The following is a 24,278-nucleotide window of genomic DNA, read 5'->3' on the forward strand; positions in this document are numbered from 1 at the left end:
ATCCCTGGTCACATCGCTTGACCACAAAGAAATGGGATTATCAAGGAGGTGGTTTAGGCTACAAGAATTAGGTATGAGATAGCCTATAGAAGCATGCCAAGGGTAGAAAACCAAAGGCTTGGGCTATGGACTCCCTGCAACTAGGGGCACTACAATGAAAGACCACACCTTTATGAACATCCAAAACACTCTCGTTGAGGTTGAAGACATCCCTAAGGAAGTTGAAAAGAAATCTTACGACGATATTTTCCTTGACGAAATAATCCTTGGAGCCTCTATGCTCTACCTATTATCCTTGAATCTCATAGGTCTCCCCCTCGCTCACCCCAAACACATAGATTGGGACCAACCAAGTGTTGTGCATGTTTACGAGTTCTCTATCGAGCACGTGCTCCTTAAATTCATGGGGGTAGAAATGCCACATAAATGGCCACCTCCACCATAGGCATATGTCTACAAGCTGGATCTTGCAGGTTACTTCAAGGAGGAGGAAATCTCTAGTCACAAAAATGAAATCCCAAAAGAAACAAAAAATCAAAAAAATAAAAGAAAAAAATCCCATGGTGAAAACTCCTCTGGAACACCATTGGACGACTCAAAAAATGAAACAAAAATAAAGGACGTATCCCATGGTGAAAACCTCTTAGAGGCACCTAAGGATGGAGATTTCATCCTCCCCCCATAGGAGCATTGAAATCCTATATCTTTAGTTTTGACAGAAGAAACTCGGCCTATAGATATCAATATGATAGAGATACCACATATCACATACATTGCAGCCTCTTTACCACCTAAACAAGCAGAGCTTCTTCTTGAAGTCCTCTGTGAAAATATAAGCCACTTTGCATGGTCATATCAGGATATGTCAGGGTTGGACCCCAAACTAGTTGTAGACCATCTGGCAATAGATCCAAGGGCCAAGCCTGTCAAATAGAAACTCTAAAAAATGTACCCCAAGGTGGCTTTATTAGTCAAAGCAGAGTTAGAGAAGTTGTTAGAGGCCAAAATCATTTGACCAATAGATTATTTTGAATGGATTTCTAGTATAGTACTTGTTACCAAGCCCTCTGGTGATATCAGAATTTGCATTGATTTCTGAGATCTTAATAAAGCTGTAGGTCATGAACTCTTGTCACTAATGGATGTTTTCTCTAGATATAATCAGATTCGTATAGCAGAAGAAGATCAGCATAAGACATCATTTACTACACCTTGGGGCACATTCTGCTACAATATGATGCCCTTTGGGTTAAATAATGCTGGGGCAACCTACCATAGTGCGATGATGGTCATCTTCCATGACCTAATCCATAAGATACTTGAGGATTACTTGGATGATATTCTAGTCAAATCTCTCAATGCTTTGGACCACTTATCTCACCTCAAGGAAGTGTTTAACCGATTAACAGAATATCATCTCATGCTAAATCCAAAGAAGTGTGTCTTCGGTGTTACTTTAGGAAAGCTCCTAGGCTTCATTGTGTCATAGCGCAGTATTGAGATTGACCCTAAGAAGTTCAAAGCCATCATGGATATGGCTCCCCCTAAGACACTTAGGCACCTTCGTTCTTTGCAAGGAAAACTCCAATCAGTTTGGCGATTCATTTCCCAGCTTGCTGATAAGTGTCATCCTTTCACTCGCTTAAGAAAGATCAAAATTTCAAATGGGACCCAGCTTGCCAGTGCAATTTTGAGCTCATCAAGCAATACTTAGCTAATCCACCTATTTTGGTTGCTCCAGTTGTAGGGTGCCCACTCATATTGTACATCACAACTACTCCTATAGCATTAGTTGCTCTACTAGCACAACTTGATGATGTAGGAAAGGAATGAGCTATTTATTACATTAGTCAAACATTAAAGGGATATGAGCTCAACTACACACCAATGGAGAAGGCATGCTTAGCAGTAGTGTTTGCCACCAAGAAACTATGTCACTACATGTTGATTCATACTGTACAACTGATATCAAAGATTGATCCATTGAAATATATGCTCTCTCATACAGTACTCATTGGACACCTAGAAAAATGGGTTATGCTTCTTAGTGAGTTTGACATTCAATATGTTGATAGAAAGGCCATCAAAGGCTAGGCTATTGTAGATAACTTGGCTAGTGCCCCCTTAGTTGTAGATCACCCACTCATCATGGAATTCCTAGATGAATACATCTGTTTGATAGAAAATAAAATCACTCTAGAAGCTATATTTTGATGGCTCCTATACATCTCATAGCTCCAATGTGCGAATACTTTTGGTTACACCTCAAGGTGATTATATCCCTAAATCATTCAAGCTACAATTCTGGTGTATCAATAACATTGTAGAGTATGAGGCCCTTGTTGCAGGACTAAAAACTACCATTGAATGGAATATTATAGAGCTTCAGGTCTATGGTGATTCTCAGCTTATCATCAAAAAAGCTCTGGATGAATATCAAACCAAAGATGACAAGTTACTACCTTACAAAGACCTGGTTGACCAACTAAAGGAGAATTTCACTCAGATCCAGTTCATACAGATACCTTGACTCCAAAATAAGGTAGCTAATGCTATGGCTACTATTGGTTCTCTCTTGGAAATACCACACGAAGCTACACAGTATGAATTCTTGGTTGAGCAGCTGCATGAACCCACATATGAGAATGATGAATCAACACGGGTCTGTATCTTAGTTGGTCCCCAATCTCTATGGTACCACGAAGTTCATGCTTACCTACTAAATGGTATCATATCTCCTCACGTCACATGAACCCAATGCCAAAACCTTATTCGCAAAGCTTCCCATTACACTATCATTGCCCAAACCCTATATCATCATGGTTAACATGATACTCTCTCTCGATGTTTAGATCAAAATGAGGCTGTGATGGCTCTCAAAGAGGTACACGCTAGACTTTGTGGTGCTCACATGAGCGGGATAGTGCTAGCGAAGTAGATCCTTTGGGCTGGATATTATTAGCCTACTCTAGAACAAGATTTGTGTGAATTTGTGAAATGATATTTACCTTGTCAACAACATGCTAATTTAATCTGGGCTCCAGTACAGGAATTGCAATCCATTGCACCACCATGGCCTTTTGCCTACTAGGTATTTGATCTTGTTGGTCTTATTGTGCCACTTTCTTCAGAAGGGCACAAGTGGATAATCGCTGCCACTAATTATTTCACTAAGTGGGTCAAATAAGTTCCTCTTGTTACTGCCATGAGATTTTAGGGGTCCAAGTTTATATTGTATCATATCATGTGTCACTATGGCATCCTAGCTACCATTTTCACAGACCATGGAGGGAATTTTGAAAACCTAAAAATGGAGGAATTGTGCACTTCCCTTCGCATCCACCACCGCTTCTCGAGCCTGTATTTCCCACAAGGTAATGGTTAGGCTGAGGCAACTAATAAAACCCTCCTCAAAATCCTCAAGAAAGTTGTCAATGACTCCGACTGTGATTGGCATTTGCAAATTAATCCCGCCTTATGGGCATACTGCACTTCATTCTAAATAGCCACTGGCACAACTCCATACTCCTTGGTTTATGGTGCTGAAGTTGTCCTACCTATTGAGGTTGAACTCCCATCACTTTGCATTTCTCTTCAAGGACAGATATCTAATGAGGAATACAGAGTGGCTCGACTTACTCAACTGGATCTACTTGATGAGAGAAGACAATAGGCCTATGACCATCTCATGATCTATCAAAGTCGCCTCAAGTGTAATTTCAATAGGAAAGTCCATCCGTGCATTTTTTAGGAAGGTGACATTGTCCTTAAAGAGAATATGAAGGTTCAAGCTAACCAAGAAAAGAAGGGAAAGTTCGAGCCCACCTACCTTGGTCCTTATGTGGTCACAACATCTTTTGGCTCAGGAGCCTATCAACTATCTACCCTTGAAGGTGAAGTCCTAAATGATCCTACTAACATTATCCACCTCAATAAATTCTACACCTAAAGGACAGAGTTTGCAAAATCAAGGAAAGAAAAAAGGCATAAAGCAAAAATAAAGCATCCAATGGTGAAAACTTGGCAATTCAAGTGCCTTGGATAGGTCCCTGGTGAAAACCTAGCAAATAGGTGCTAGGTGTACTACAACCCTTCCATTATCTATCATCGACACACACCCCTTTATCACCCCTCCATATTTTCTCGCCCATCCCACCCACTTTTCCAAGGTGTTCCTTATCGTTATTCACCATACTTTGCAACATCATCCTCTAGCACTTTGCACTATGTAACATCCCATCTTATTTATAGTATCCTATGTACCATACTTGATATATCCTACCATTGTACTCTACTTGATCTACCCTATTCCATGATTTTTATCCTTACCATATGTAGCATATATGACCCATATAACATGTGTCTCATACCCCCTACACTAACCCTTGTGTCCCATATACCGTACTTATGTGAATATAGTAGTATCTAGACCCCTGTACATAAATTGTGCTTTACATAAACCCACCTCAACAAAACCATGTATTATAACAATGCTATCTCCTCATCCTGAGCTTTCCCCCATCATGAATATACCTACTACTATGTTTTGCTACCCAATCTCGAGTTCCCATGTCCTTAACTAGTCTCACTTCTACATACTATTTAGGTCTTGTTGCAAACCATTAGTCGCTCATCAGTTGATCTCTTTGGCAAAAGGTTTCTTTTTCACTTTGTGGAGTCTTTTGTTGTTTCTATTTTTGGTTAATTGTTTCCATGTACCTTTTGTTGTTTCCTCCTCAAGATCGCCATGATCATTTCATATAATGGTGCATTTTGACTAGAGCAACTAAGGAGGTTCATTTTGATCACAGTCTTTCACTGCTTAAGAGTTAGTTGATATTATCCTGGCATATTTCCAACATGCTTTCATCTTTTCGATAAAACATGATGCACTTGGGTAATATCATTTATTTGTGGATAATCCAGCATCATTCCAACATTGATCTCTCTGGGACTCATGTGCAATGCTGGGGCAATCCTTGCATGCCTATTTGAGTCTGTCCTATGGAATTTTGGGGAAAAGGCCTTGACATTCTTAGTAACCTTGGCAAATCCCTAACAATCCTATATCAAATTAAGTGTTCACACTACATAGTGCTACTTCCTCATGAAGTACCCCATGCTCAAGTTTCCTCCTCCTTGCCATCACCCCTCTATCACTTTTTCCACCCTCGTAATCATTTGATTCAAAGCCTCAAACATAAATTCTCATCTTATTCTCATCATGATGTGATCCCTATCATACGTTACTATCCTAGCTCTAAAAATCTCTGCTATCCTCCTGATTGTGAGTTTGTTGGTCACTCTTTTTCCAACATTATTCTCCTTAGAGTCAGTATCTCCTATGATCACTTTTCATATCATAGAATGCTATCATAAGTCAAAAATATTGGTTATCTTATTCCACCATCATTGTTTCTCTTGCATCTCCTAAGAACTCGTATGTTATATTATCATAGCTTGTATCCTTTATCATATCATGAAATATCATTGCATTCGGTCTTTTTATGTCGTGCTCGCATGATTATCATAAATCCTAGGTGTATCTTTTAGTTTGTGTTCTTTTAACGTATCATAAATTCACTACTTTGTTAGGATTCATTTTAGCATAGTCATTCATCATTAGATTATGGTTCATTTTAGCATCGTCATTCATCATTAGATTATCAATCAATTAGCGTAGTCGCTCATCACTAGATAGTGATTCATTTTAGCAATATAGTCCATTATCATTAGGTTAGGTTTCATTTTAGCATTAAGGTTCATAATTAAAGTTCTACTTCAATTTTTATTTTCATCTTTTATTTTGTCAATTAATTTGTTTAAATCTTTTATCCATCTTTAGTTTGTGTTAAAATGTCATAACATTATTCATTTTTTTCCATATCATAAATCTGTTGATTGTCCTTAGTTGGTGATTCATTTTACATTTGTCACTTATTTTATAGTTTGTACTTATCATCATACAAAATCATATCAAATACCCTCCAAAGCAATCAATTTTTTGGGATCACATCACATCTATCATAAAATAACATCACATAATCAAGATCATATCCAAAACCTATCATACTACATGATATCTATCATACAACAAATCTCATCATCATCACATCTACAATATCATAAGGAAAATCACATCATCAAGGATCACATCTATGATATCATAGATAAACATCACATCACATTATATCTGCACTATCATAGTTGAATCACATAAAAATCATATTATACCATGTATACAATGTCATCAAAAATCACATCCAGCATCACAAACTGTCAGCACAATCAAAAAATCATAAAGCACCTATCGCATCTTGCATCACCAATCGTCGGCAATGCCATCAAAACCTCACTATCAATCACTGTACATAGAATCACCAGTCCATAAACACAAATAACACTAGAATCATCATATCTATATATCAATGAAAGAATGAAAGAATAAAAGTCCATTAGTGTATAATGTCCATATAGTACAAACGGGTCTGAGCCTACACAAAATGTGTCTCAAAAAGATGATATATACATGATGCTCAGTATCCCAAACAAAAGATGCCTGCTCATCAATGGTCAACCCATCGTCCCTACATCATCAGTCTCCTATTGTGCCCCTCTCCCAACCCCTACTGCTGGTAGTGGCCCCATCAGTCCTCCCCCTATCCCAAAGCTCTCTACCTCCTCTCCCATCCCATGCTGCTAGCTGGGCCTTGCCCTCTGACTATGCCCTGTGCACCAAGACCTGCCTGCACTCTCTCCCCTAGTGCTCCATCCACTCTCCCCTCCTCCCTACATCCCTGTGTGGGTACCTGCTATGCCTGACCAAGTCGACCACCTGTAATGCTCAATCTATGATGCTGGCACTATAGCATGGTACCTCCCTTAGTAGAACCTAGCCCTCTCCCTCAACTCCTCCATCTCTGCCTGCAATCTCCACAACTCCTCCAAACCCCCTCCCACTACCACCTGTGCCTGTAAGGTCACCACCTCCACCACCAACCTATCTCGCTCTTGCTAGAGGGCGTCTAGTCTAGCCTACACCCCCTACCGCTCTGTAGTCATAGCATCCAACCTCCCCTCCACCTGGCCCACCTCTATCTATAGCCTCCCCACCTCCACACATGTCTTGTCTACTTGCCCCTGTGCTGTATCTTGCTCCTGTCTAAACTGATCTCACTTTACCCAGAGTTGATCTCTCTCCTACTGCATATCCCAGAGCAGCTAGCTTGTCACTGCGTGTGCCTACTCTAGCGAGATGTACTGGCCTACCAACCCATCATCTCCTCCCCTACTAGACGATCCTCCTACCTCTCCCCCTGCCACCCTCTATCGCCCCTATGCCTCCTCTCCTCCTCTCTTTGGCTGGGCTCCCCTCTCCTCTGCTCTCCTATCTTGCTCTACTCTCCTCTCCTTCCCCACCACCCTCCTCCTCTGACAGGCAAGCTCCTCCTCCTCTACCACCACTATTGCACGCTGTCGCAACCCCCTCACCACATATCGCCCCTGTTGGGCTGCTTGAGCTAGCTCCCCTGCCACTGCTGCTACCCTCGTGCCCTGTGCTCTCCCCACTGGTCTCAGCCTCACAAAAGTATCTTGGTACTTCTGTATAGAGCCCACATCTACTGCCCTATCGAACCAATCCCACTGCTGTGGCTCTAGCTCTTTCCATGCCCTCAATAGCCCATCCCTTTACAAGGATGGCTCATACATCGACACTGGATCACGTGTAACCTACTGATACCAATGCAGATCTCCCACTGCCACCTGCTACCACCCAAAATACCATAGTTCCCTGCCTAGCCTGTACTGCTTTGCAATGTGCTCCCATCTCTTGAACATGAAGCATAGAGAAATGGTGTGGGGGAGCTTCTCTCTCTCCTCTGCCCACGGTCCCAAGCCCATGTATGGCCTCCAGACCACTGATACTATCTCATCAATCCACACTCTCCAATAATCTACTGACTTCATATGATGATATGTCAAAGGCTCCACCTAGCTATATGCCACTGGCTCCTCTAGCTACCTATCCCTACGTCTCAATAGCCTGAGCACTGTAATATGCTCCCATGCCCACACCTATTATAGTGTCAAGAACCCAACACTCCTCCCCTATCGATCGCCACCTTGGTACACTATCTAATGAAGGTCCTAGTATAACCTGACCAACATCAAAGAACCCCATACAGCTAGGCGTTTCACATCCACAGTCTACATCACCACTAGAATCAACACCAGCGTCACACCTATACCACATGTATTTGGGGAAATATACCCCAAAACATAGAAGTAGATCTACCTCTCCACTGTCATGCGATCTAGATGCTTGTCCAATGCAAACTGTCCTCACCAGATCCTGTACTCCACTCCTAGCCCCATCAGTCTCTACATAGCTGCCTCTACTATCATCTCTCTGGTTGCCATGACTGGCCTCCCTGCACTGGTAGTCTGAATATTCGATACACATCCTCCAGCATCATCGACATCATTGTCTCACTCTTCCATCTCTCACACAGTGCTATAACCATTGTCATATAAGTATGGGTATGGGGCAACCTCCCCAGGTGGCCTAGCCTGATCGCCTCGACCTGCACCCAGTTAGCCAACATTAGCATCTCTCCTGCATGCAATAGTACTACTCGCCACTCCCATGACACTAATGCATCTAGCGACCATTGCACACAACCAAAACCAATCCAACTGCAAGTTTTCTATCTCCTTGTTTATCCTACACCCTCCCTTCCCTCAACCCCAACTTTTTCTAACTTTATTTTTCCAAAGATTGCATTCTCGCAGCAACTATATTCCTACGAAGCCTATCCTCCTATGTTCCCATAGAACTATATTCTAGCAGGATCACGATGTTGACTCTACTCTAAATCCCTTGACCTTTTCCCGTGATCCCGCTAGCATGTTCCCACGATCTCTCAAGCTAGTGATCCTGCCGACCCTTGATCCTACGGGATCACATTCCTACACCATCCCCTTTTAACCCCTTTCCTACTATCCTATAACCTTAACCCACAGGGATGTGTTCCCGTTGCCTAAATCACGTTCCTCATCACGAGGATGCGGTCCTGCTAACACTATCCTGTTCTTGCATGACATATCATCCTAGGATCGCTTTCTCACAAATGACTATTTAAACTCTTGTATCCTCCCACCCGATTCCATTTTTTGCGAGATCGCGATCTCGCTAATCTTGCTCGCATTCCCGCTAGATTCGTGCCTGTGGGATCGCACTTTAGCTTTCGCAGAAATGATATAACACATGCATAAACAAAAATCATGTCAAGATTTTAGACTCTACCAATCGATTGGACATCCCTCGTACTCATACTCGTCACATTATGTCTGCTCAGTGCTCTGGTTGCCCAATATCTGCCATTGTAATCTCCACTATAGAGCTCCTAATCAGCAATATCTCCTCCTCAATCTGACCGCAAATGACCCCTTTTAGCCGCCTCTTCACCCCTTATAGCCCACCCTACTGCCCTGCCTACCCCTCTTGGTCATCCCAGCCTTCCAGAAAAGATTCTCATCCTGCAAAACCCACACCAAACAACTTTGTACACTTGTAACAAATCTTGATTCACTATTCTACTGCATCCTTTAGCTCAATCTCTTGTCCCCAAGGTGTTCTCCCTTAGCTTAGGTACTCTCTGATGGATCCTTGTAGGATATAGCTTTCCTCCTGTCTGATCTTGGTCTATTAGTACCTCATCCTACCCATCTCGTTGGCAAATGGTTCTCTTTTAAATTTTTGCTTTATTTTTTATTTGGCTTCTTCCCTTTTGGGTCTTCATGTATCTTTTTCAAACACTCTCCTTGTTTCCTCCTCACAGTTGCCACAATCTTCCCTATCATGGTATGCTGCAAATGGGGCAATCTGCATGTAAGATCTTGATCTGGTCTTTTATTTTTTTTTCCTTTTTATTTATGGGTTACCCAGTATCGGTTCCACGCTGCTTCCTCTGGGATTCATGTGTGATGCTGGGGCAATCCTTTCGTGTTTGTTTTGTGTCCATTCGTACATCCTCTAGAAAGTTGGTAAAAAGGCCATGCTATTCTTAGTAAACTTGGCCATTAACCAACATTCCTATATTAAATCTTGTGCTCAACCATGTGGTAGTACTTCCTTTCATCTCCATTATCACCCTCCCAAACCACTTTATCTTCCCATCATCCATCCCTTCCTCCTCATCTCCTTTTATCACGCTCCACCCCTTCACTCCTTCTCCCTATCCTGGATTTCTTTTTATAGCACCCCGCTCCTTCATCCTCCACCTTCACTAAAGTCTTAAGCTTGCTTCATCTTGTGCATCTGATTCTCCTTTATCATTCTCCCATCGTGAGAGTTTGAGCTAATTTCGCCCCTTCTCTTTGCCAATCTATGTCTCTACTCATCTCACTTCCTTTTTCTCTTCAAGAAGCCATCAACCCTCGTCCTCTCTCCCCACCACCTTCTTGAGGGGGCATCTCTAAGTCTAGTCTCTCCTCTTCTTATATGAGACTGGGGCAACCTTGTTGCTAAAATATCTTCCTCCTGTTGTCTCCGTTCAAACTTCTTTGAAATAGTGTTGTCTCAACACTATGTCAAAGAGGGGCAAAATATAGACACCTAAATTTGATTACACCACTTTGATAATCCTATTTAGCTATCTCTAAAGGCACCATTAATCAAATTCCTATTTAATTAAATCCTTTTCCATCCCCTAGTTGATTAATTTAATTAATCATCTATAGTCCTAATTGATAAATCAAATAACCCACTATTTGTCAATTAATCCCATTCTCCTATCTAATTCCAAAACCCTCATTTATTAAATAAATCTATTTGATAAATAAAGCCCTCAAATCTAATAGCCCCTAAACTATCCTTAATTTTCCATTTAGCCTAATCCACCCCATCCACCCATACTAACCAAGCTTAGCCACTAACTCACCCACCCTCATGAATGCCATCCACTTGCCCATCTCTAACATTCCTAATCTAATCCTAACCCAAGCCTAACCCATCCCCTAATCATTTGCATAATCGTAAATTAGATTAAGACTTTCCTAAACCAAGCTAAAGTCTCCCCTCAAAATATCCCAACCACCAAGCCATGAATGCTCTTACAAAGCTATAAATGGCCCTTACATCCTCACTCATGACTCTTACATACTCAACCACCCTCATCAAGCCCTTGACCAACCCATTTCCTATCCTCTCACACTCATCCTCCTTATGACAAGTGTCACTTCCCTATTGGTGCTAAATAAGCACAATCCATGTGCTCCCCTTTGAGTGCATCCTAGCCCTCCCTCACCATCTTTCCATCCTTGCATCTTACCCCTCCATCCCTCAAGCCCTTAGCCTATAAATTGGATCCCCTCCCAAGCCATTTCATCACAATCCTTAAGCTAAAGTTACCATGTCAGTTTGAGAAGCCAAGTTCATACCATTTTTACATATCCACACCAAAAATCTCAAATGCATCTCCATTGAAGCATTTTGAAGCTTGAGCATACATCCCAAATCCATATCAAAGGAAAAATCTACTAATCAAGTGATCATCCTCATTGAGAGAGCCTATCCATGGCTCATATTCTCATTTGAAGACCACACTTTGTCTCATCTAAAGTTTATACTAGTTTTGTTAGTTAATGCTTTTGTTTTTAAATTGATTAGGGTTTCTTGCTAACATATTAGCGTATACAGGGTACTCCAAAAGTGACCCAAAAACTTACTACCCCTATCAAATACAATGCTCAATGGAAAACTGTGAATATAAACTATTTCTTTAGAGAACAATCTTGAAATATAACAAGCATCATTACTGGTTTTACATGGAATAGAGTGATATATTTTACTGAATCTATCAACAACCATAAATACGTCATCATAACATGTCTTTGTCCTTGGCAACCCCATCATAGAATCTATCTCAAATAGTCCCAAGGTAAATATGATATGGGTAAAGGCTGATAAAGTCTAGCAGTTGTTCAGACTTCATTGGCCCTTTGACACACAAGACAACCTTTGACAAACTTCATGATGTCTATTTGCATCTTTGGCCAATAATAAAACCTTTGTACCAATTCCAATGTCTTGTTGAGTCCAAAATAACCACTGAGGCCTTCGAAAAATTTCTCTTTAATGACATTGTCCCACATAGAGCATTTATAAGTACATAGTTGGCTACCCTTAAATAGTAGTCCATATTGCACAATGAACTCAAGAAAATTAGAATGAAAACTATCTTCCAATTTAGTACAAACCTTGTATGCTTTGCTAAAATCTACATCTTGCACATACATTCCCTTTAGTGCATCTACACTCATTCTTTAGAGTTGTACTGCTCGCACCATTAGCACTCTCGTGCTGAGTGCATCAACCACCTTGTTGGCTTAACATTTCTTATGCTTGATCATAAAGGTATAAGCTTGCAAGCTCTCAACCCATTTCATGTGCCTGTGGTTGAGATTTTCCTATTCATTCAATAAACTAAGAGCATGGTTCTTAGTATACATAATAAACTCCTTAGGCATAAAATAGTGCCTCCATGTTTTCAATGCCTAGACCATGGCATAGAATTCTAGACGTGAGAAGAATATTTCTTCATTGCTTCATTCAGCTTCTTCCTAAAAAATTTAATGAGTCTTCCTTCTTTACTAAGATAAACCCCTATTATGAAGCCACTAGCATCACATTCTATTCTAAAAACTTCATTAAAATCTTGTAAAACAAGAATAGGATACTTTGCTACCTTTTGCTCAAGTTCCTCAAAACTCTTATCTGCTGCACTATTCCATTCAAACTCCATTTTACCTCCTCCTTTGATGGTGTCTAAAATTGGTGCACAAATGTTGATGAAGTTCCTTATGAATTTCTTATAAAATGTGGCCAAGCCAAGGAAACATCAAACCTCTCCAATAGCTCTTGGTGTTGGCCAATTAATGATCGCCTCCACTTTAGATGGATCCATTTTTAGATCTCCGTAGGATATCACAAATCCAAGATACACCAACTCTTGTTTCAAAAAGTCACACTTCTCCAAGTTTATCTTCAACTTCTATTCTTGTAGCCTCTCCAAAACCATCTTCAAATGCTATAGATGCTCTTCTTTATTAGGTATGTGCAAGATCATGGTGTGCCAAAAAGTGGCAATTTGAAAAATCTATAGTTTTGAAATATCTCAAACCATTTCAAAATCTATTCCAACTTTTTTCCCACCCACCCTGATACTAATTGAAAATAATTAATATCTTTATAAGGTCTACTATATCTTTTGATACCAAACCTATATGGTCAACTTTAAAAACATCCTAAAAATGTACTTTTGGCATATTTTTATGTGATTTTTACTTCAAACATGTAGCTAACGACTTTTTTTCACCAAAATTTGATGAAATGAAAAGGGTTTCTTAAGAATGTTCTTATCTTTCCATAAATGTAAGCTTTGTCAAATTATGAGTTTATTAAGTAATTATTACTTATTTTCTAATGGAGTTACATATAAAGTGTTGACTGAGACACTACTTGAAAAACAACTATAACTTTCAAATGGTACAACATTTTTTAAATCCAAAAGATGCATCACATTCTATGTTTCTTCTACTATAAGGAAAAAAAATGAAAAATTGAATTTTGCAAAGTTTTGAATTAGTTAAGGTGGTTAGACATAAGATTTTTTTAATTTCAAAAATATTAAAGTAAAAAATTAATTACTAATTATTTATTTAGAATAAAAATACCCAAAAATATGTGTCACATCTAGTCATGAGTCTACTACTTATATCTAGAATATTATTAAAAAATATTATAATTTGATTTTGATTAAGGTGGTTAGACATACGTCTACTTCTTATTTTTGTTCTAAAATTTTGTAATATTGCATTAAAATTCAAAATTTGGACCAATCAACTTTTTTTTTTTTGAGATAAGTCATAGTAGTTTAGAAACTAGATTCAATTTGCTAGAGATTCTTTTCTCTCAACTTTTTGATATAAAGTTAATAACGAGTAGAAAATTGCACATCAAGTTGACATAACCCTGATTTTCTTTTTTTTTATTGCCACTTAAGAGTATAGTTTGGTTGACCATGATCCTACACATACCCTATTCCTATTATACACTAAAATTTTATCAAGGTAGACAACAAAAAACTTCCTGATGGAGTCCAACAAAACTTCATTTGTCAGTCACATAAATGTACTAGGAGCATTAGATAAACCAAATTGCATAACTAGCCATTGATACAACCCTTCATTAGTTTTAAAGGCTGTCTTCCATTCATCCCCCTCTCGTATCCTTATTTTGTGATACATAATTTTGAGATCTATTTTAGAAAAGTATGAAGCTCTTACTAGACAATTCGACAAATCTTCTATTCTATGAATAGAAAGTCTATATCTTATAATCATCTTATTAATGGATCTAGAATAGGTACATAACTACCACTTGTAATCCTTCTTTGGATCAAGAACAAGGGGTATGACACATGGGCTAAGACTTTTCCTTACCAACCCCTTACCAAGCAACTCCTATATTTTCCTAGCAATCTCTTCATTCTGCTGTAGTGTCATCTTATACACTAGCTTGTTGGGTAGCACTGGTCAAAGAATAAGATCAACTTGGTGAACTATGTCTCTTATCTATGGTAGAGACTAATGCATTACCTCAGCAATGATTTCCTTGTATTGGTTCAACCACTCTTTAACTTCTTTTAGGCCAGCTATTCTATGCTCCTTCTTCCTATCTTCCTTAGGCTTCAACACCAATGCAAAGCCTATTCCATCTTCTTCTTCAAGAGTATTAATGAGCTCTTTCTCACTCACCATCAACAGACTTGGTCCAACTTGACCAGCCCCTTTCTATTCTCCTTCAAAATTTAGTTTATATGTTTCCCCATCCTTTTGGAAGCTATAATAATTCTTCTCACCATCAAGGTCTTCCTATAAAATTGTAAAGGCTTACCAAGCAAGAGGTGACAAGTGCCCATGGCAAAGATATCACACAATATTTTATCCTTACATCTCCCTATACTGAACTCTACCCATGCTTGCTCATTGACAACTTCCTACTGCCCTTTATTCAACCAACTAACCTTGTGTGGACAAGAATGTTGAAGTCTTTCCAGCTTCAATTTGTTTATAGCCTCGAGTGAGATTATATTATCTGTGGAACCAAAATCAATTATCACCTTGCACAACTTGTCTTTCACCTTGCATTGAACTCAAAAAAGAGGCCTCCTTTGAGTGGTATCTTCATTTACCAGTTCCTTAAGAAGTGTCCTCCTTTTCATGAGACTTTCTCCTTTAGCCTCTGTCATCAACTAAACTTCTGGTGAGTTCATACTCACATAATCTTCTTTGACATAAGTGACCCTCCTTTCACCATTTTAAGAAGTGCATGCCATTTGTGGACACTTATACTATGGGTGTCCTAATTCACCACAATTGTAGAACTTCATCCTTAAGAACTTGGATCATCTGCCTGATCCACTAGACCTTCCTAGATTAGATCCCCTTCCACAATAGCCTCCTTTGGTACTTGAGTCTCCCATTTGTTCGTTGGGGTTAGACTCACCTTGGGACCTCTGGCCTACTCCTCTATTATTAAAGTTTCCCCTAACTCGGTCATTCCTTCCACTTCTCCCTCCTTATTGCTAATCACCCTTTCTTTTCAACTTCGCTTCAACTTTAAGAGAAAGTTGAAAAAAATTTCCCACTATATCTAGGGTAAGAAGGCTAATCCCCTCCTATATGTTCATCCTTAAGCCATTGAAGTACCTGGCCACTCTTTTTGGTTATTCCTCTTGTTGCTTTTCTCTGAGAGTTAGCCTATGGAACTGCTCTAAATAGGTATTCACCTTCATTTCTTTCTACTTCAAGCTTTGTGCCTTCTTTAAAAACTACACCTCATGATGTTCAAGTAGAAATTGTGCCTTGATTTTATGTCTTCATCACTTCCCATGAAGAAATCAAACATTTTTTATTTTTTATCCTTTTTGCATGAACATAATTGCACCCGCAGAGAGCAGATCCTCTAATCTTTCCTTTTGCAATCGTTACCCTATTATTCTTTGGAACTTTATTGAACTTAAAGTGATTGGTTATTGCTTCACTCCATTTAGTCACTTCCTCACTATTGAGACTACCTCCATATGTATGTGGCCTATCAATAATATCTCCTCTCATTGACTTTAAAGCATCAACGAGTACCTTTTGATCTATAGGAAATTTTTTTGGTGGCTCTTTGTGTTGTTTTCCCTCATCATCTCCACTAGCACCTTCTTCCATCTCATTATCCTCATCCATGTCACTAGACTACTTCTTGATCTCCTTCAATTTCTCTTCCAGAAGCTCCTCCATCATCTTCTTGATGACATCTAGAGTCATACTTTTTGGAGGCATATTGTGAGCCTAAACTTCAGCCTATGGTTCTTTTTTAGACATACTCTTCACAACAAGACCTTGTCTTGTTCTAATACCAATATGATGAGGAGTAACTAGAAGAAGGTCTTTAATAGCCTCACTATGAGATCAAAACAAGAATGAGCTAGAGAAATCTATAACAATGTCATGAGATGAATGACAAAAACATCAAATGTGAACTACACCCTACAACTTGAATTCTTTCATTCATAGTAAGCACATAGAGATTATGCCTTACCAAACATGTGTTTCTTCAACTTGGAGCCCATTCTTGCAAATGGTCATGGAGAAAATATTGTATGTTTAAGTTGGATAAAAGTAAAAAGTTGTGTCACCTTTTAGGATTATTTATTAGAATTCCTAAATTTGAGTATCTCTATCTAAAAATCAATTGTATTCAAACATATGATCTAGACAAATTCATTCTAGATAAGTTACATATGTTTTCACACTTTTACAATTGGAAATGTCTATTAAATCCATGTTTTATACTAAAGAAATCAAAATATTTATGAAAACTAATGTTTCAATAACTCTTACTAATTCTTATGATATTTTTAAAATAATTTCCAAACACCATTTTCCATATCTCAAAGTGAAGAATAATCTCATATAGAGTTTTTAGATATAGTATATTATAATTAAAAAATTCTACAAGTACATATTTTAACACTCAAGAAGATGTCAATTTTGAGAAAGAAAAATATTAAATCAAATGAAAAAAATTAAAATTCACATAATATTCTAGAGGAGAGAGTTATCTTCAACAATGCATAATTTTCTTTTGGTTAGAATAGATTTATTTTGAAAAATGTGGCAGGAGATGAAAATTATCGATTATAGGTGAGTTAAAATTTGAATCATTATGAAATATATAATATAGATCTAAATTCTTTTTTATTTTTTATTGTTTTAGCTATAAATGTTATCTATAACATAATCTAATATCAAAGGGAAATAAGCTTATTTCCATATAGTTTTGTGGTGGGAACTAGACCCCTATTTTTTAGCATTTTTCAGCAAGTGAAAATTTATCCTTAAAAATTAGGAAATTATATCAATTCTTATTCGAAATAATTATTAAAAATTATAATCCTAAAATTCATCCATTTCTACATATTTCATTAGTTTACTTCATTATCAAATTCTAAATAATACTACTAGTTTATGTCATTGAAGATGAACAGTTATACTTTTGTTAGCCTTTTCCTTTATAAAAGAGTGACACATGTTTGTGCTTTTATCCTCCTTCAATATGATTGCCACCATGCTTAGGCCACTTCACATGCCATTCATGCAACCAAGAGGCATTTGTGCCCAAATTGACTCCTAGAGGTTTTTGTGTGAGTCTAGCTTCCTGCAACAATGTCTTCTACACACAAAATAAATGCCACTACTATTTTATTCAAAAGAAACCGATAGATGTGATATGCATCTTTAAACAATTTGTCATGTTAAAATATTCAGGCATGTTGGAACTGAATAGAAAATAAACTAAATTAAAAGGAAATGACCACAATGTTATTTATTTCATCTATTTAGGGTAGAGTACAAATAACTTCACAATATCACTCAATATTCTTGGCATTCTTCTGACAGAGAAGAAAAAAATCCTACTTCTAGCCATCAAATTTGAAGAGAATATATAAACAATGTCAAACATAAAAAAACTATTTTTCGCAACAACCAGACCCATAAAGTAATATTTTAATCCTCTACTAATTTGAGATTAAGCCATACTCAACAAAAACTTGTGGCCCCAAAATATGCCCTTATTATATGTAATAATATCAAAACATTAAAATACCCCCCAAAAGCTATACATAAACATTATTCCTATCAAAAACTAAAAAGATTCCCTGTAGAAAACTGGAAGTCTTCCCAATACCTAGCATCTATAGCTACTCCTACAACACATAAGCTATGGTTTTGTAGATATAACTAACCATTCATTAACATAAATTAGTACAAACCTATAAAAGTTACATGAATAGAATAATGGCTGACCAACTTGTTTCTATAAAGTGCTCAGGCATTTAATGTCATTTCTCTCAATATATTTTTTGAGTAGAAGATCTTAAAAAGAGATAATCTACAACAATTTAAGTTATTATGCATAAATAGAAATAAATATGAAAAACCCATGATCTGAAGATGGAGATGCCAATGGGGCATTTTGACAAAAATCCAATCATGAAAAAGAAATGATAAAAATAGATGATCACTCAACCTTGCAATAGAGATAAATCACAAGCAACTATACACCCTGGGTTTTAGTTTTAAATTTTCCTTTTTTCGTATCTTGATGATACAAATATCACACATTAAAAAATATAGGGCATCTTGTAGTTGTTGGCCAGGTCATCTATGTGTCAATTCATTCTACTCAATAGTTCTTATATTCAATTGATTGCTTCATTTTCTTCACATTAGGGTTTAGATCTAGTTTTTAAATGCTAGTTGGTTTGGGTTGGGTTGTGTTTTGTAAGGCATTAATTCATTTTCTAAAATTTGGATTTGATAAACCCACAATAAAATTCCACCAAGTTTCTTGATAGATGATGTTGGAAGCACACTAGAATATAATATGTTCATATAGGAAATATAAAAACATGGTTTCAACTAGACTGTACAAATGCCCAAATAAAAAATTATATTGATGTCATGGGAATCAAAAGAATAATCAATTTTTCTTACATCAACACGAACAATATAAATACCATATAAATTACAACTTTATTTCATGGTCTGTCTAAATTTTCTTTTTGACTTCTAAATATTGTCATTTTGACATCCTCTACTTGAAAAGAAGCTAAACACATCATCAGAATTTATTGGTAGGGAAAAAGTAATTTATTTTACATAGAACCTAATCTTTTCATGCGATTTAGATTGAGCTATGAATTTTAATTTCCAATTTAATTTTATTAAGTGCACTTAGTACAAGGGAACACTTTTTTAACATTATAATTCTAGTATATTTTTATTTTAAATTATTTTACTAGCCAACTCAATCTAACTTATTTGAGAGAACAATAGATCTATTTAGAATTAATACTAATTCTTTGTATGTTTGAAGTGTGGTTTCAATATCACATGGTGTTGCTAATCTACTTTTTTGTAGAATTGCTAGCTCTTATAACATATTATCCATGCATAGAAATTGTAGTTATTATATGGTAGAAAATAATTGTCTTAATCCTTAAATACAATATTTTGTGTTTATGTAGCCTATTTTTTCATGGAACAATTCTATGTTTTCTATATAGGTCATTCTTCATGACAGATTCAGCCAGGAAATGGATGTACATAACAACCAAGTAGAGAAAAAGATATTTATTAGAAACACTTCATCTTCAAACAATAGCCTCTACTTGGAGCAAACATTAGTATTTATCTTCCTCAGCTCAGTTGGAAGATATCACTTCATTTTAATGATAACCTTAATTACAATACTATCCATATTCATCACTGTAGCTATGTGGCATGTAGATTTTCAGTCACTTTTATGAATCTTAGTGCTCTGCCTAAATTTTGAATAATACAGCAATTTATTCTTGTCTTAAGCTACATGGTATATTATTATAAATCTTGCAAGATGCATGATGGAATTGTCAAGTCTTGATGCAAGGAAATTAAAAAAGGCATATAGAATTTCTAGTAGGTCATAGTGATTTTTGTATAGAATCACTAAGCATACCATAGTCACTAAGCATACCATACTCACTAGGTCTAGAAAGTTCCAAGAGTTAGACTTTATTGAAAGATAGAGCCTCAAAAAATATAAACACAATGAGAGATCCTATAGCCTAACAAGACAAATTGAAGACAAGAAAATAAGGAAAAAATTTCTTGCAATGAAAGAAAAAAAGAAAAACAGATAATAAAAAGGAAAAACATAACTTACTAAAACATGGAAAATGTGTAATGCCATATTTACAAATGATCATGGTGAACTGGGAGGAACTTGCAATTGATTGTGAGAGGTCCATAATCAATCAGTCCTACATTAAAGCATCATATTCCAAAAAGAAAAGGGTCATTCAAAGTAAAAAGCTTTCTGAACCATTAATAGTGCCAAAATGATATTTAATTTTTTAAAACTTTTACATAATCTTCCAACTTGCTTGAGCTCATTGCATTTAAGTAGGGCATCTAATCTTTTAACTAAGCCTTTCAACCTTCTTTGCTTTGATTAAAAAGTTCCTTTTGCTTCATCCAAGTCTACAACTCCTTGATATGGAATCTTAGTTCCTTTAAGCTATTTCAACTTCTAACGCTAATGTTTCTTCATGAATATCCAATGTTATCAACATTATCAGTCCCACATCATTAGTTGGATGTTATATGATTAAAAAATTACAAAATTTCCTATCACTATTACATTTTACCACTATTTGTTCCCAATTTTTTTTACCAAATGTCATTTTGGCTTCTCAAATTCTTTTTTTATTTATTTTTATGGTCCCAAACTTAAGTTTGGTGTCAAATTTTTGACAAAACCATTTATTTTTACCATTTTTATTATGGTCCCTATTTGATGAAAAGTTTGATGAACACATATTATAAACCAAATTAAAAGTGAAAAGTGAAACTCATTTTCAATGACCAAAACATTCAGGGGTAGGAGGAGGGAACGAGAATCGAGCAACAAATGTGTTGCAAATTTTTCTAGTAAGTGATCACATCCATGTCTCATCACTTCTACAACTTTACGTGATTTGTGTTCATTGAATATATAATTAGCAATGAAAATAAATGAGGACTAGAATTTTCCCATCACCAACATTCTATAGACCTTGAATTAATGTTTTTTACAGTGCACTCTATGACCTAACGCCCTAGAATTAAACCTCTAAATACAACATCTAGCTACAACTCTAGAGGTTAGAATAAATTTAAACCCCATATTTTTAATGGTTTTAGGTGTTGGGTTACTTGAGGATTAGGGCTTACATAAGCTGATTCGTTCTTTTGGCTTGTGGTGAAAATATTTGATGTTGGATAGAAATGTTCTTTTATAACCCATACCAAGATAAAGGACACCATTAAAACATTAAACTTCTTCTCACTTATGAGTACCATTTGTGGGAAATCCTTTGTCTTTTATGGTGCAGAGGACAAGTTGGAATTAACTGGCAAGCAAATTTAATCGAGGATAAATTATGATAATTATATCACTAGTGATGTGGCATCATTGACTGTGTAGATCCCTCTAAGTCACTTTTAAAATTAGACTAGCATGATGACACCTATTGGATGTTTATTTCAAACAAAGCCAAATACAACGTGTATTCTATAATACATGCTAGTGCATGTATATTATATATGTAGACACCTAAATTTGATTACACCACTTTGGTAATCCTATTTAGTTATCCCTAAAGGCATCATTAATTAAATTCCTATTTAATTAATCCTTTGCCATCCCCTAGCTAATTAATTTAATTAATCATCTATAGTCCTAATTGATAAATCAAATAACCTATCATTTATCAGTTAAATCCTATTCTTCTATCTAATTCCAAAATCCCCATTTATTAAATAAATCTATTTGATAAATAAAACCCTCAAATCTAATAACCCCTAAACTATCATAAACCCCCTTTTTAGCCTAATCCACCCCATCCACCCATACTAACCAAGCTTAGCCACTAACTCACCCACCCTCATGAATGCCATCCACTTGCATATCTCTAACAAGCCTAATCTAATCCTAAACCCAAGCCTAATCCACCCCCTAATGTTGTCACATTCCCTAAGTAAGCTTAAGACTTTCCTAAGCCAAGCAAAGTCAACAATCTCAACTCCCTCCAAAATATCCCAACCACCCAACAATGAATGCTCTTACAAAGGCAATAAAGACTCTTACAAACTCTTACAAGCCATAATGAAGGGTCTTTATGAAGATATTGTTCCTTAAGCCTCCTTTGTTGACTCATCCTTCCCCTTTCCTCCATCCACTCACCCTATGACATGTGTCACTCTCTGATTGGTGCTAAACAAGCACAATCCATGTGCTCCTCTTTGAGTGCATCCTAGCCCTCCTTAAACTTTTTCCTTTCCTTCCATCTTAACCCTCCATCCCTCAAGCCCTTAGCCTATAAATTGAATCCCCTCCCAAGCCATTTCATCACAACTTTTGAGCTAAAGTTATAATGCCATTTTAAGACCAAGTTTTATACCAATTTCATACATCCACACCAAAAATCCCAAAAATCTCCATTGAAGCTAGTTTGAAGCTTGAGCATACATCCCAATCTTTAGACTCATCTACCAAGCAAAGAGCTAAATCCTATTGGGAGAGTCCATTCATTTGGCTCACATTTCCAATTGGAGTTTCCTCTTTAGTCTCTCATTTATGTTATGGTATTTTAGTTTGTAAATGCTTTTGATTTCTTAATTTAGTGTTTCTAACATACTAATATAGCATATACAATATATACAACCTATAAATAACAATAAATAGAATTTCATAAGAAGCTAATTAATGTAACACTTTTGATGTTTAGTCAATAATATGTGTCATTGTTAGCATGGTGTGGGATAAGAAAACATGGGTTCCTTTTTTGTTTTCTCTAATCAATCCTTACCTAACCATTTCCTTTATTGTTGTCTACCAAGTTAAAATTAGACTCCACATATAAGTCATAAAACTATTTGTATGTTGAAGGAACTACACTTCATTGGCCTTGATGTAGGAGCATCCAGAGGTATAAGGGCAATCTTGTGTCACCCAAAAAAATGTACTTAGACATAGTTTCTATTTCATGTCTTTTCATTTTTGGATACCCATTTGGGTCAAATAAAGGTTCCAACTCTCATAGTTCAACTATCAGTGTGCTAGAAAATCCTGAAAAAAATAGGAGCATGTAATTTGGCCACCATTTTGGTGACCTAGAAGGTGTGAATTGGCCAGATGAATGTAATTGTTATTTAGAGCATTCTAGAAAAAGAATCAGGTCAAAAGGCCCCACGGTTTGAAAGTTATTGCAATTTTTTGGGTTTTGGAGACCTCCTAAAAATGCTTCAAAGTCAGGTTAGGGGTATTAAATGACCTCAAAAAGGGCTTAAAAATGGCGAGTGAAGCTTTTCCATAGGGCTATAGAGTGCTTTGAGAGCTTTTTGAAAATGTAAATGGTTCGTCAATCAGAGCTACGGTTCAAAAGTTATGCCTCCCGAAAGTTCGGTCACCATTTCTGGATTCTTCTAGATTTGCACTGGCTTCTAACGTAGCTTTTGGAACCTTCTATTTGGTCGGTGGATGCCTACTAGCACTTTCTAGAATGTACTCCTACTCCTTAACCCTCCAGGGTCTATTTAAGGAGATTTCTGGCATTGTAAAAGGCAGTTCGGAGTGGAGTTTGAGAGGAGGTACTGAAAGGAGAAATTATCTCCAGATTTATGCTATTGTAAGCCCTTAGGGCATGTCTTGAAGTTTATTTTCTTTGTACCATTTGTACTAGCTTATTTTCTTAGTTAATACAATTTCCCTTTTTTGTTGTGTCCATTCTGTTCTTGAGTTGTGTCCCCATCAAGTGGTATCAGAGCAGGTTTCCTTGAGTGTGTAGATAGAACACCGACTATGAGGTAGTTTGCACCAGGACTGTGTGGTTGTGGGTTCAAGTTAGAAGATGCCTCCATGAAGAGAGTGTGGTGGAAGGGCTAGAGCTATTAATCTTGAGGAGGTTAGAGCCCTCCAAAGGCAGGTGCAGACATTGCAAGAGGAGCTCCGTAGAGGAGAAAATGTTGCTGCAGGTGACAACAGTTAGGATGAAAATGAAGAAAAAGTTATGGGTCCAAAAGGGGAATTTGACAGGGAAGTTCTGAATCATGCAGAGGAAAGGCTTTTTAGGGCC

The sequence above is a fragment of the Cupressus sempervirens genome, chromosome 4 (assembly GCF_028749045.1).
Source record: "Cupressus sempervirens isolate cs-2001-9-10 chromosome 4, ASM2874904v1, whole genome shotgun sequence".
NCBI lineage: Eukaryota > Viridiplantae > Streptophyta > Pinopsida > Cupressales > Cupressaceae > Cupressus > Cupressus sempervirens.